Source organism: Eschrichtius robustus, chromosome 9 (genome assembly GCF_028021215.1).
Source record: "Eschrichtius robustus isolate mEscRob2 chromosome 9, mEscRob2.pri, whole genome shotgun sequence".
Classification (NCBI taxonomy): Eukaryota; Metazoa; Chordata; class Mammalia; order Artiodactyla; family Eschrichtiidae; genus Eschrichtius; species Eschrichtius robustus.
This window is the reverse complement of record NC_090832.1, coordinates 40,662,922-40,675,601: the sequence shown is the minus strand read 5'-3', so window position 1 is coordinate 40,675,601 and position 12,680 is coordinate 40,662,922. Positions and strand designations below refer to the sequence as shown.

The 12,680-nt window shown below is 35.6% G+C and overlaps 1 non-coding gene across 1 annotated transcript; it reads right to left on the bottom strand.

Annotated features, from left to right (window-relative positions):
• Positions 1-479: 479 nt before the first annotated feature.
• LOC137769738 (U6 spliceosomal RNA) lies at positions 480-586 on the bottom strand. The gene has a single exon (XR_011075055.1). It is a non-coding gene; the product is annotated as a U6 spliceosomal RNA (small nuclear RNA).
• Positions 587-12,680: the final 12,094 nt, after the last annotated feature.

Genomic DNA, 12,680 nt, shown 5'->3' with positions numbered 1-12,680 from the left:
TTGGATCTAGAGACTGTCATACAGAGTGAAGTAAGTCAGAAAGAGAAAAACAAATATCGTATATTAACGCATATATGTTGAACCTAGAAAAATGGTACAGATGATCCAGTTTGCAGGGCAGAAATTGAGACACATATGTAGAGAACAAACGTATGGACACCAAGGGCGGAATGCTGCAGGGGGATGGTGGTGGTGGTGCGATGAATTGGGAGATTGGGATTGACATGTACACACTGATGTGTATAAAATTGATGACTAATAAGAACCTGCTGTATAAAAAAAAATGTGATAAAATGTATTCTATTGGAAAGAAGCAAAAATAGACCATGTTTACTGTCTAAATTATATAATAATTTAATGATATTTAGCATCTGTTGCAGATGTATTTATTATTACAGATTGTATTTGCTTTATCAATGTCTTTGCTTTGGTAATCAAAATAAAATAAAATATAATAAAATAAAGTAAAATCTGGGAAAAAGAAAATGGAATGCTTCATGAATTTGTGTGTCATCCTTGTGCAGGGGCCATACTAATCTTCTCTGTATCATTCCAATTTTAATATATGTGCTGCCGAAGTGAGCACTAGACTTGGTTTTATCATTTAGTACTGTGACTTCCGGCAAGATACTTAACTTCCCAGAATATCTGTTTGATCGTCTGTTAAATAGATATATAATGCTTACCTAATTTAAGTAGTATGAGGATTAAATGAGATAGCATATTGACATGGTAAAAAGGAAGAAGGGATTATTTTCCTGTGTTACATAGCAATCTTTCTTTCTAGATTTCATTGACATCTACTTGTCATTGTTCAATAATGCCAGGACTGTAGTGAGAGAGTCAAACACATTACCAAACCAGTCAGTTATAACTAGCAGTCAACTGATGAAGCTTTTTGGGGGGTGAGAGGAAAATTTTATTTATTTTTTTCGGTAAAAATAATTTTTCTGACCATCCTGGTCTTAAAAAAAAATGGATTCATGATTATTCTTCAGAGGAGCCTCTCCTTTAAATGCTCTGGTTCTAAACATTCCATTAGCTCAAGATTGGTAATAGATTTTGTGTGCCAAGCAAATTAAAATGCAGCTTTTTTTTTTTTTTTTTTTTTAGTTTTAAGACACCTTTTATAGAAAAAGGCAATATTTTAAAAATCTTATGGGAGCAGTTCCACTTCTAATGATGATGGAATAAGATCAAACCATACTGAATCCTCCACAGAAAACAACCATAAAATCTGGACCTAATACAAATAGCAGCTATGTGTAGCACTGGAAAGTAAACAGAAAAAGATCGACTATAGTGGATTATACTGGTCTAGAAAAGTGGAGTTCCCATTTTTTGAAACTTTCAGCCTGAGACCAAGTGCGAATGGTGCTGAAGGCAGTGGGGACATGATGGAAAATGGCCTGGTAAACCAGAATACTGAAGCCAGAAAACTGTGAGAATAGGTAAACTCTGGAAGAAAAAAATCACAAAGAGGGTTATCAAATTCTTCCTACCCATATCTTTGACTGACCCATTAACCACACATGCATGAAACATAGAAAGCATCTTGGCCAGTAGTAATCGAACTGAATGGAGACTAAAGCTGCCACCCAAGAAACAAAGTTTGCATTTTCAATTTTGCATAGATTGATAATTGAAAGGATTTATCTGACTCCACAGAGCACACAGTTGGCCCTCTCTATCTGTGGGCTCCACATCTGTGGAATCAACCAGTCATGGATTGAAAATATTCAGAAAAAAAGAAATTCCAGCAAGTTCCAAAGAGCAAAACTTGAATTTTTCTTGTACAGGCAACTAGTTGCATAGCATTTACATTGTATTTATAACTATTTACATAGCATTTGCATTGTATCAGGTATTAGAAGTAAATGTACAGATGATTTAAAGTATACCAGAGGATATGGGTAGGTTATATGCAAATACTATGTCATTTTATATAAGGTACTTGAGTATCAGTGAATTTTGGTATCTGCTGGGTGTCCTGGAACCAATCCCCCGTGCACACCGAGGGATGACGGTACTCATGTAAGACTTTTATTAAAGGCAGAGGATATGGTACGGCAAGAGGAAAAAAAGTTTAAAAAAAAAGCACTGAGGGTGCTTGAAACCTCCAGGCACGGCTCCCCAGGGTCTGTTATGTTCACAAAATGAATATGTATTTCACCTTGGGATTGAATTGCCAATATTTCTCTGATAAATCTTGGTTTCAGGAGAGCTGCCCAAAAGTTTCCAGCAGGCTCTTTTATGCTCTTCTGGGTATAAAAGCCAAGCCCAAAAGTTTAAACGGTCATGCCAGGTGTAATTCATCAATAAACAAGCTGATCTTGGGTGCCTCCAGGGAAGTTTTGAACTTAAAACAGGATATTATAAATCATTAGTTAGCTGACTGATCTTTTCTTGGCCAGGATAAGGTGCCAAACTTCCAGATGTCCCTGGAGATAAACATAGAGCTGTTCTAGTCCAGATCTAAAATAATTTTATCCTACACAAATTCCAATAAGAAAATTGCCTGCTAAAACAAAAGAAATGACACACATCAGGGGAAAATAATAGAATCCAGAATCTCAACAACTTAACGTTTATAATTCCTAGGGTATAATGAAAAATTGCCTGACATATGAGAAACCAGATAAATGGAACATATTGCCAATAGAAAAGAAAACCAATTAAGAGCAACTCTGAGATGACACAAGTGTCGGTACTAGAAATTAAAGGTTTTAAAGTGGCTATTTTAACTTACCTCAATGAAGTAAAACAAAATGTATTCACAATTGAATAAAAAGGTAGGAAATCTCAGCAGAGAAATAAAATAGTAAAAGAAAAACCAAATGGAAATTTTAGAACCAAAAAATATAATATGTTAAAAAAAAATCACCAATGGTTGGACTTAGAGGAATGGAGATGACAGTAGAATGAATTTGAAGATAGATCAAAAGAAATTAGCCAATATGAAGAGGAAAAAAAATAGAGAGCCTCAGATATCTGTCAGATGATAGCAAATGGTTCTATATGCGTAATGGTTCAAAAAGGATATGAGAATGAAACTATAATAGAAAAAAAATTAATTGAAGATATAATGGCCAAAATTTCCCAAATTTGATGAAAGACAGAAATTTTCAGTTACAGTACTTGCACTATTGAAAATGAAAGATAAAGAGCAAATTGTGGAGAAGCAAGAGAAAAATGACATTTTACATATAAGAGAATAATAATCCAATTAATCAGCTCACTTCTCATAAATTATGAGGCCAGAAAAGAATGGAACATTATGCATGAAAATACTTAAAGAAAAAACTGTCAACCCCAGATTCTATAACCAGTAAAAATATCCTTGAAGATAAAGGCAAAATAAAGAATAAAAATCTGTAGAACCATCTTAATGCCATCTCAGTCAAAATCCCAACAGTTCAATTTTCTTGTTTATCTTTTAAATACCTTGTGTGTATGTGAAAACTGAGAAGATGATTTTAAAAAATCATATGGAAATGCAGAGCCAAGTACAGCCAAGACAATCTTGAAGAAGAACAAAGCTAGAGTACTTATACTATCATATCAGGAACTATCATAAAAGTATAGTAATTAAGGGAACATGTTATTGGTGCAAAGATAAACAAACTGACCAATGGAACAAAATACAGAGTTCAGAAGTAGACCCAGACATGTATGGTCACCTGATTCATAACCAAGATAATACTGGGAAAAGGATGATCTTTTTAATAAATGATGCTGAGTAGACTGAATTTCTATAGCAACAAAAATGTATTCTGACCCCTAATTTATACCATACACAAAATCAATTTCACAGGTATTGTAGATCTAAATGTGAAAGATAAAACAGTAAAACTTTTAGAAGGAAACATGAGAGAATATCTTTTTTTTAAAAATATTTATTTATTTATTTGGCTGTGCCAGGTCTTAGTTGTGGCACAGGGGATCTTCGTTGCCTTGTGCAGGATCTTTAGCTGTGGCATGTGGGATCTAGTTCCCTGGCCAGGGATGGAACCCAGGCCCCCTGCACTGGGAGTGCAGAGTCACTGGACCACCAGGGGAGTTCCGAGAGCATATCTTCTTGATTTTAGTTGGAGGAGGCAAACATTTCTTTAAAAGATTCTAAAAAGTACTAACTGTAGAGAGAAAATTTGATAATTTAGACTATATTACATCTACAATTCTTTTTTTAATCAAAAGAAACCATTAAGCAAGTAAAAAGGCAGCCCAGAGAAAGAAAAGCTATTCACAATACACTTACCTGACAAAGGACTCATAGACAGAATAAATAAAGAACTCCTACAAGATGACAGACAACTCAAAAGACCTGTACTAGAATGTTCAGAGGATTTTTATTTATAAAATCCTCAAATTGGAAATTACCCAAAAGCCCATTAACAGTAGAAAAGTTAAATAAATTGTGATATAGTCATACAAGGGGATATTACACATCAATAATAATGAATGCTCTATGACGGCCTGCAAGAATATGAATGAAAATGAAAGAAGCCAGACACACAAATAAGTTAACACACTAGCATTATTTTAATAATCATAATAAAGTTTTTAATAATCAAAAAAAAAAAAAAGCCAGACACACAAAATAGTACATTCTTTAAGATTCAACTTAATTATTAAAGAGAAAGGGAAAAATAGGAAAGAATTAATAGTGATTATGCTTATGGAGGAAGTATTAATGAGAGGAAGGGCCTTCACAGAAAGCTACAGGGATGCTACTGATGTAATTTCCACTTCTTGATATGACTGCGGGTTAAACAGGTGTATCTGATTTGCAAAAGTACTCCAAACTTTACATTCAGGATGTGTTCCCTCTTCTTTTAAGTATGTTATACATCAAAAAGTTCGTATGAAACAAAAGAGAGGCAGAGGGAATTAACCAAAGCAAAATTAACTAGCAAGTCAGTGGCAAAAGAGGAGTTCTAACTTCCAGCCTGGAATGCAGAACCTTTCACTCAGAGGCTGGGGACAGAGCAGGGGCTGGACAAAAAGGCCATTATCAGAAAGACCATTTGGCCTGGGCCTCCTATTCAGGAAGGGCCCCCAATGTGAAGTTTTTACATCACTTCCAAATAAGATTATACATATAGCTAGGAGATAAACTGACATTTTGAAGAGCATGTTCATCAAACATCTTTAAACATTACCAGCTCACCCTACCTTATGATAAACTATTAAGCAACTGTATACTGTTTTAGTAGATCCTGTAATTTATGATATGAATAGCAAAGCTATACATCTTTATGGGGGCTTATATTAAAGTTATTAATTAGTTAATTTAAATTTCAAAGTATATCAAGCATTTTATAATATGGCTTTGGCATGTCTTCTTTTTTTTTAAATACATTTATTTATTTTTATTGATTGATTGATTGATTGATTGCTGCGTTGGGTCCTCGTTGCTGCCTGCGGGCTTTCTCCAGTTGCGGAGAGCGGGAGCTACTCTTTGCTGCGGTGCACTGCGGTGCACTTCTTTTTGTTGCGGAGCACGGGCTCTAGGCGCACGCTTCAGTAGTTGTGGCTCTCGGGCTCTAGAGGGCAGGCTCAGTAGCTGTGGCTCACGGGCTTAGTTGCTCTGTGGCATGTGGGATCTTCCCAGACCAGGGCTCGAACCCGTGTCGCCTGCATTGGCAGGCCGACTCCCAACCACTGCGCCACCAGGGAAGTCCCATGTCGTCATTTTTAAGGATATCGGAAGCCCCTCCAAATGAATCTGACTTATTAGAATTGCCTGTACGTAAAACCACAAAAATATTAAAGAAATAATAGGGTTTCCATAAATGTTTCTTGAATCTGAATCCAAAATTGCAGTTTTCATTGCCTAATTAAGGTCTAAAGTAAGATTGATTCTATGTCCTATCTGGTTTAGTGGTCAATTAATTACAAATTTCTGTTAAAGCTGGCTATATTTTAGAATTTGGTCTAAACACACAATATGCTATCTTTTTATGGATGAGTGTAATCGAAAAGTCTGATTCACAAACCTGTAGTCTTTTCCCCCAATGGATAAACTGTTTCATAAAAAGCCAAGAAAGTTACTGAAACTCTTTATATAGAAATCCATAAAAGGACAATCATATCACTGAGCTATATCCATTGCCTCTATTAATGCTTTGGAATTTAAAACAAAAACGAAGAAAAACTTCTATTATCTATAATAATCAAAGCTTGATTTCTTTCACTTGCCACATGTTAATATTTTGAACTTTAATATTTAAAATCCATTCATACTTTATTCAGGAATGAAAATAAAAGAACTACTAAAATTATTGAGGGGAAATCAGTTATTGGAATGAATCCCATCCAATAGATTTAAAAAGTCACCTGAATCTTCCAAACACATCAAGTTTGCTGTTTTGACTGGAAATTTTATAAAACAGGATTGCCAGGAGAATACTGAACACCAACTGTTGCTGATGCTTGCAAGATCAGAAGTTAGGTGATAACAACCTCCTATCGGTATTTCAACATGAGTGGCCCAAGGCCAGGAAAATGACAGGGGTGCAGGGGTGGGCTGAAGAGGGTCAGCATGAAACATAAAGGAAAGCCCACTGAATATGAATCAATCTGAACTTCACATGATGTAGGATTCAAGTTACTTATGAAGCAAATATTTAGAAAGCATTGTGAAGCATTAAGAACACATATTAACTTCAAACAAAAAGCATTTAAAATAGCCATGCTATTTTTAGGGGTAGATATATAACGTCTTGAGATGGGGCCATTCAAATATAAAATTGTTAAAATATCCCTATATGTTCTTAAGATGCTCCAATTCTTCTGGTATCTCCTTTCAACTCATGGCTTTTGCTTCCATCTCTTAACACCAGGAAGCCAGGAGCTAATTCCATTTTCCAGTGTACTAAGTTGCACTATATAAGCAATACACAGTTTCCCTGTTTTATGATGTCTGTAATTTACTTTTAAAAACTTCAGCAAAGATGCAGTACTATAAACGTGTGTGTTGGTTGGTTGCATACAGAGTTAGTTACATGTAGAGTATGGGTACTTAATCAAGAATTCATGGCTTGGCATGGGTGGCAAACATACATCAAAAAGGCCACCTCAGAGAGGACTACAAGTGCTTCCGTATTCATGTCTTTGAAACACACCAGATATTTGCTAATTAGCATCCTGAATGTCAGATATGGATTTTTACTGATGAAATTAGTGATTTGTTAATTAGCATAATGAACGGTAGAAACAGGCTCTCCTTGGTAAAATGAGTGGTATTCAATTTACATAGATTGGCTATAATCTAGAGATCTTTGTGTGAACAGAATTTAAGAAACTATTTACTTGACCCCCAAATGGTCATGTATCCAGTCATTGGTTGGGAGGATATCTGGTGGCTGAGTCTTTCTATTACGATCAGGTGCTGTTTCTGGAATATTGTCACTTCTGCTTTAAAAGAACTTTTCGGGCTTCCCTGGTAGTGCAGTGGTTAAGAATCCGCCTGCCAATGCAGAGGACACGGGTTCGATCCCTGGTCTGGGAAAATCCCACATGCCACGGAGCAACTAAGCCTGTGAACCACAACTACTGAGCCCACGTGCCACAACTACTGAAGACCGGGCGCCTAGAGCCCGTGCTCTGCAACAAGAGAAGCCACCACAATGAGAAGCCCGCGCACTGCAACAAGTAGCCCCCACTCGCCGCAACCAGAGAAAGCCCACACGCAGCAACGAAGACCCAATGCAGCCAAAAATAAATAAATAAATAAATAAATAAATGTATTTTAAAAAAAAAGAACTTTTCATGCAAGGTGGTAGTCTCAGCACCTAAAAAGAACAGAGAGTTGGGACTTTCTAGAGAATACAAAGCAAGTTGTATGAAATGTTTAGAGTCTGCTTACTAATAGGTGTTTATTAAATAAGTATCTAAACCTGAAGCCAAACTTGGTCTAAGGCTTGTTTTATTTTGAGCCAGTACTGGTGTCATGAGGGAGTAGCTTTAATATACCTCAGTCTTTTGTGATGTGCACTAATAGGTGCCAAAAAGAACTAAAGGTCAGTTCTATCAAATTTAGGTGAGTTCACAGGCCCCTTGATTCATTTCTGCTCATTCCCATAAGAATTTATATCCTCAGTCTTTTCAAACTGTCTTTGTTAAGTCACAATGATAAACTAATTTTTGTTAATTTTTCTTTTACCCTTTCCAAGAATATACTTTCATCTCCATTTTCACCTTCTTAAAAACTCAAGTGTCTTAATCCAAAGGTGGAACTTAATGATGGAAAACCTAGCCTCTACAGGGAACAAGTAGGTTGATGGTTTCGGTCTGAAAGAGCTTTGCATGTCCTTAAGGTGTACTTCACTGGGTGATAATATTCTGACTTTATATTGAGCTGACCTTGGCCTCTAGAGTTTTGTTGTAGGTGACAACATGAATCTCCAAGAATTTAAAAAGTCACCTAAAACTTCCAACAGATTGGACCTTGTTTTTATATCAGTAACTACTTTCCTGCATAACTAACAAACCCTCACTAGCATAGTTCCTGAGACATAAATATTTGCTAAATGAATTAATGTAAACATTCACAAATGATCCAAAAAATTAACCATGCTTAATAAAAAAGGTGAAAATATTTAAAGTTAAAGTATTAAATAAATGGTTTACCAGTTACTTCTTCTGATGCTGATTTTCACTCTGTACAGAAGGTGGAGCCAAAGACATATTTATCTACTGCCTGGGAGTCTCCCATTAAACAAAACAAAACAAAAAATTCTTCCCTTGACAAATACTTTGTGTGTAGCGTCACAGAAAAATTCACTTGGAAATAGGTGTAGGCCAGAGAATAAGTTCAGATTTTACCCAGGTTGAGACAACCTTTTATCCTCAAACCCCTCTCAAGGATGACAGAATGATAATAAATGGCAAGCAAGTTTCAGTTAAGTGAATACTCTAGAGTTCCAAAGTAAATTGTCAGACCCCAGAAATATATCTATTGAAAAAGGATTCTAGCACAAGTGGGTAATATGTTGGGAAATCTACACTATTCCAAAGGAAATATGATTGATCAACAGTCACTTTAAGAACCCATTTCCTGGCTGGTTTTACCAGTTTGGGTAGAGTATTTCTGAATTTGCATACTTTTGGGGTTGCAAATTAACTTTTTCTCCTTCCTTACAGTCCAATAAACATTAGATAAAATGGAAATTTGGTACCTGGTTAGAATTATTCTGATGTTAATGAAAGGAAATCCATAAGACAATGCCATCTTAATCCAATACAAAATCATCCTAGACCCTCCCAGTCTTTGATAATCCTTTTATTCTTCTACAGCTGCCTTTGGATTCCCACAGAGGTATTGCAAACTTCAACTCTGATCAACTTGTTCTAATCTGAGAGTCAGCTGATAACCTCATCTTTATTTGAGAAGTTACTTTTAAACCCTAGCTTTCTAAAGCACATACTCTCTACTTTAAAGCATATTTTTTCCTTTATGGTCTTCATTCACTCTTGTTTGAAAGGAGTAACTGCCCTTTTTTCCAAAGTTAAGACTCCCCCAAGTACCAGGGTGATATTTTCCTTACAAATAAACCCACTTTCCTTTACCTGATTCTACCTTGCCTCTTTCTTCATTCTTTTTCTTTGCCTGTATTAAATAAGGAAATCCACTGAGGCTGTGTGAGTGCTGTCTTTTTGGCACACTACCTACATACTATCTCAGTTATATTACCTGTACCTGTGGTTTCAAATAGCAATTCTATGAGTAAAACCCCAAATCTTATAGCAATTTTAAACTGAACTCCACAGCCCATGTTTGAAACTGCCAGCCAGATATCTTCACCAAGATGTTTCAGTTCTTCATACCAAACTTTCCAAGTTGAAATCATTAAATATCTTTCAGCAAATCAGTTCCTCCTCCGGACTTCCTTTTTGTGTGTGTGTGTTAGTAACATTTTCCCAATCAAAACTCCAAAATCAGTTTCCGCACTCCTCTCTTGTCCTCCCCATTCAATCTGTCATCAAGTTCTGGTAAATCTACCTTCTTGTCCTTTCTTACTCCTAGTACCCTAGTTCAGGTTCTTATAACTAACTCACTCCTCTACCATTACAATATTCTCCTTACTAATCTTCAATCTTTATCCATCAATTATTTTTTAACATCCATGCTACGCATTGAAGTGGGAGTAATCCATCAGAGTTTGTGTGAGATAAGCACTCAAAATCCTTAAAAATTAATCCATTCATCTCTTAAAATTTCAAAAATTGCTATTTTGAAACAAAGGTAAAAATCAAAAAATACAGTTGGTTTTCATATTAAGAAATACTTCGCACGATTCTGAAAAATAGTCTACTCTTCACTGTGCCAAATAATGTGTGTTTCTCAATACACAGAGCGACATGGATAAAACGGAGTCCAAGGCCTGGCTCATGGTGGCACCTAAAGAAATTCTGCAGAGGACAGAACTCTAAGGGACTGTCCCTCATCTCTCAAAGAGCAGTGTTGCCTAGCACATCAGGCCGCATCCATTTCTTCTGCATAGACAGGGCCTGGCAGTCAGAGAATATACAGTTCTGAAAAGTCAGTGCTTATATTAATGAAATGGCATTGGCATTTTTGAGAATATGAGAAAAACATTTAAAAAAACCTATCCCACAATTTTTGCAAAAGATTCCAATGGAGATAAGCTTCTAAGGTCAGATAAATGGGATGCTTTAAAAAAATGTATATTATTGGTCAAAATACAAATCACCAGCACTGCTACAGTATGAAGTATAATAGGAGTTGCTGCTAGACATTTGGAGAAGCTTCGAGGGGTCCATGAAAGGTAACTGTTGTCAATGTTCCAACAAGGAAGCCATTCAGCGGCCCAGCTCTTCTTGAGCACTCTTACTCATAGGATCAAATCTTGGTGACATTATTCCAAAGGAAGAGAAGATCACATAGAATGTCTTCATCTTTTATGAAAGATTTTTTCGCAATCACTTTAGAAATAAAAGATATAGTACAGTCCATGTTAGGAGAACTTATTATTTAATTGCTGGCTAATGCTATGACTAATCTCTTTGGCTTAGAAAATGGTTTAAGCAATTTCCATGAGTAACTTATTTTGGTATAAAGAAGTTCTTTCTTTCTCTTTCCAGTTGGTCACATAAGCAATAGACTAAAAAGAAAAGGTTCCAGAATACTTAGATAACAATTTCATTTTATACACCTAACAAAACAGAATTGGAAATAAACACAATTTTTCATTAAAAAAAAACCCCTGTTATAGAATAGCCAATTGCAACTTTTTTTTCATGTAACTAATTCTGAATTAGCATTTTAGGAAATTTTAAAAAATAAAATGGATGATTTCAGTAATAATTGTACTTGATAAATCCTTTTACAAAAGTAAACCAAATATTTACATAAATTAAATGAAGCATAGACTTCTTTTTTTTTTTTAAGGGGGAGGGAAAGCAGATTTTCTTAAAATAAAAAGAATAAATTATATTTTCGTGAATGTGTTCTGAATCACGGGAAGTAATTTTTAGTTAGGACAAAACAATAAACTCATTTGAAGGAAAGGACAATATAAATACAAGACCAAAACAATATTTATGGATTGCTGAGCTTGAAGACTTGAAAGTCAGATTATAATTTCTATTTTTTCCCCCTTCTTTAACATAAAGAAAAATGTACCCTTAGAAATAGCATAGCCAGCAAATAAGAGAGCAAAACTGTGTCTTAACACTACAACATTTCAAAAGGTGTTTTATTAACCATTTCAATGAAATGAAATTTAGGGAGAGGTATCTATCAGAAAACATTTGCCATCCTCTTCTTTTCTGATATCTGTACTACTGAGAAGAGTAAAGAGTATTAAGGCTGGATGAGTTTGCTTTGTTTCCAGAGAATAATGGCCAAGAGATTTCCCTGCCCAACCTCAGGAGAATCACTGAAGCCAGTTTATGGGAATTGTCCTACCACAGCCCTCTAGTATGGCATCTGGAGTGTCCTCAAAGGATCTACCCACTCTAAGATTGAGGCCACATGACTCAGGCTATTATAAACACTAATGCAGAGTGCTGAAGAGGGAGGACCATTGAAGTGGTGGAAAAGCACATAAAAATTATATGCAGACCTCTGCTCTCATCAGGCAGAAAACTATCCAGTGGGTTTTAGAGACGGAGATGGTCTCAAGGAAGGTTGATAGTTTCGGGACCCACCTAATGCCAACTTAACATATGAGTATTTCATAAAAATATCTTGACATTTCACTACAAAAGATATTTCATTTTTAGAGAGTTGGCATGAATGGGGCTGAGATATAAATTTTCAGTTCCCTGGAGATCTGGCAGAGGTCAGATATCAAGATTTTCACAGTCAAAATGTATAATATATTATACAGTTGTAACTATTGTTATATGAAACTACATTGTTTTTGCTAAACTGCAGTAAGGAATAAAATTCAAAGCAGTCAAGGGGATGGAAGGTGGATTTGGGATGGGCATACCACCATAAAATGTTCATTTTTGAAATTTCTCTCTCCCATCTCCATTTCCTTTGTTCACTGTCCCTACTTAAACTAAGAGGAGAGGAATTAGCTCAAATAACTCACTCACACCCACCTTTAACTTCATCTTTAACTTCACACACCTTGGCCAACAGGAAACAAGTATGCCTTGGCTATACTCTTTTCCACCACATTAATTTACTGTAATATTACAGT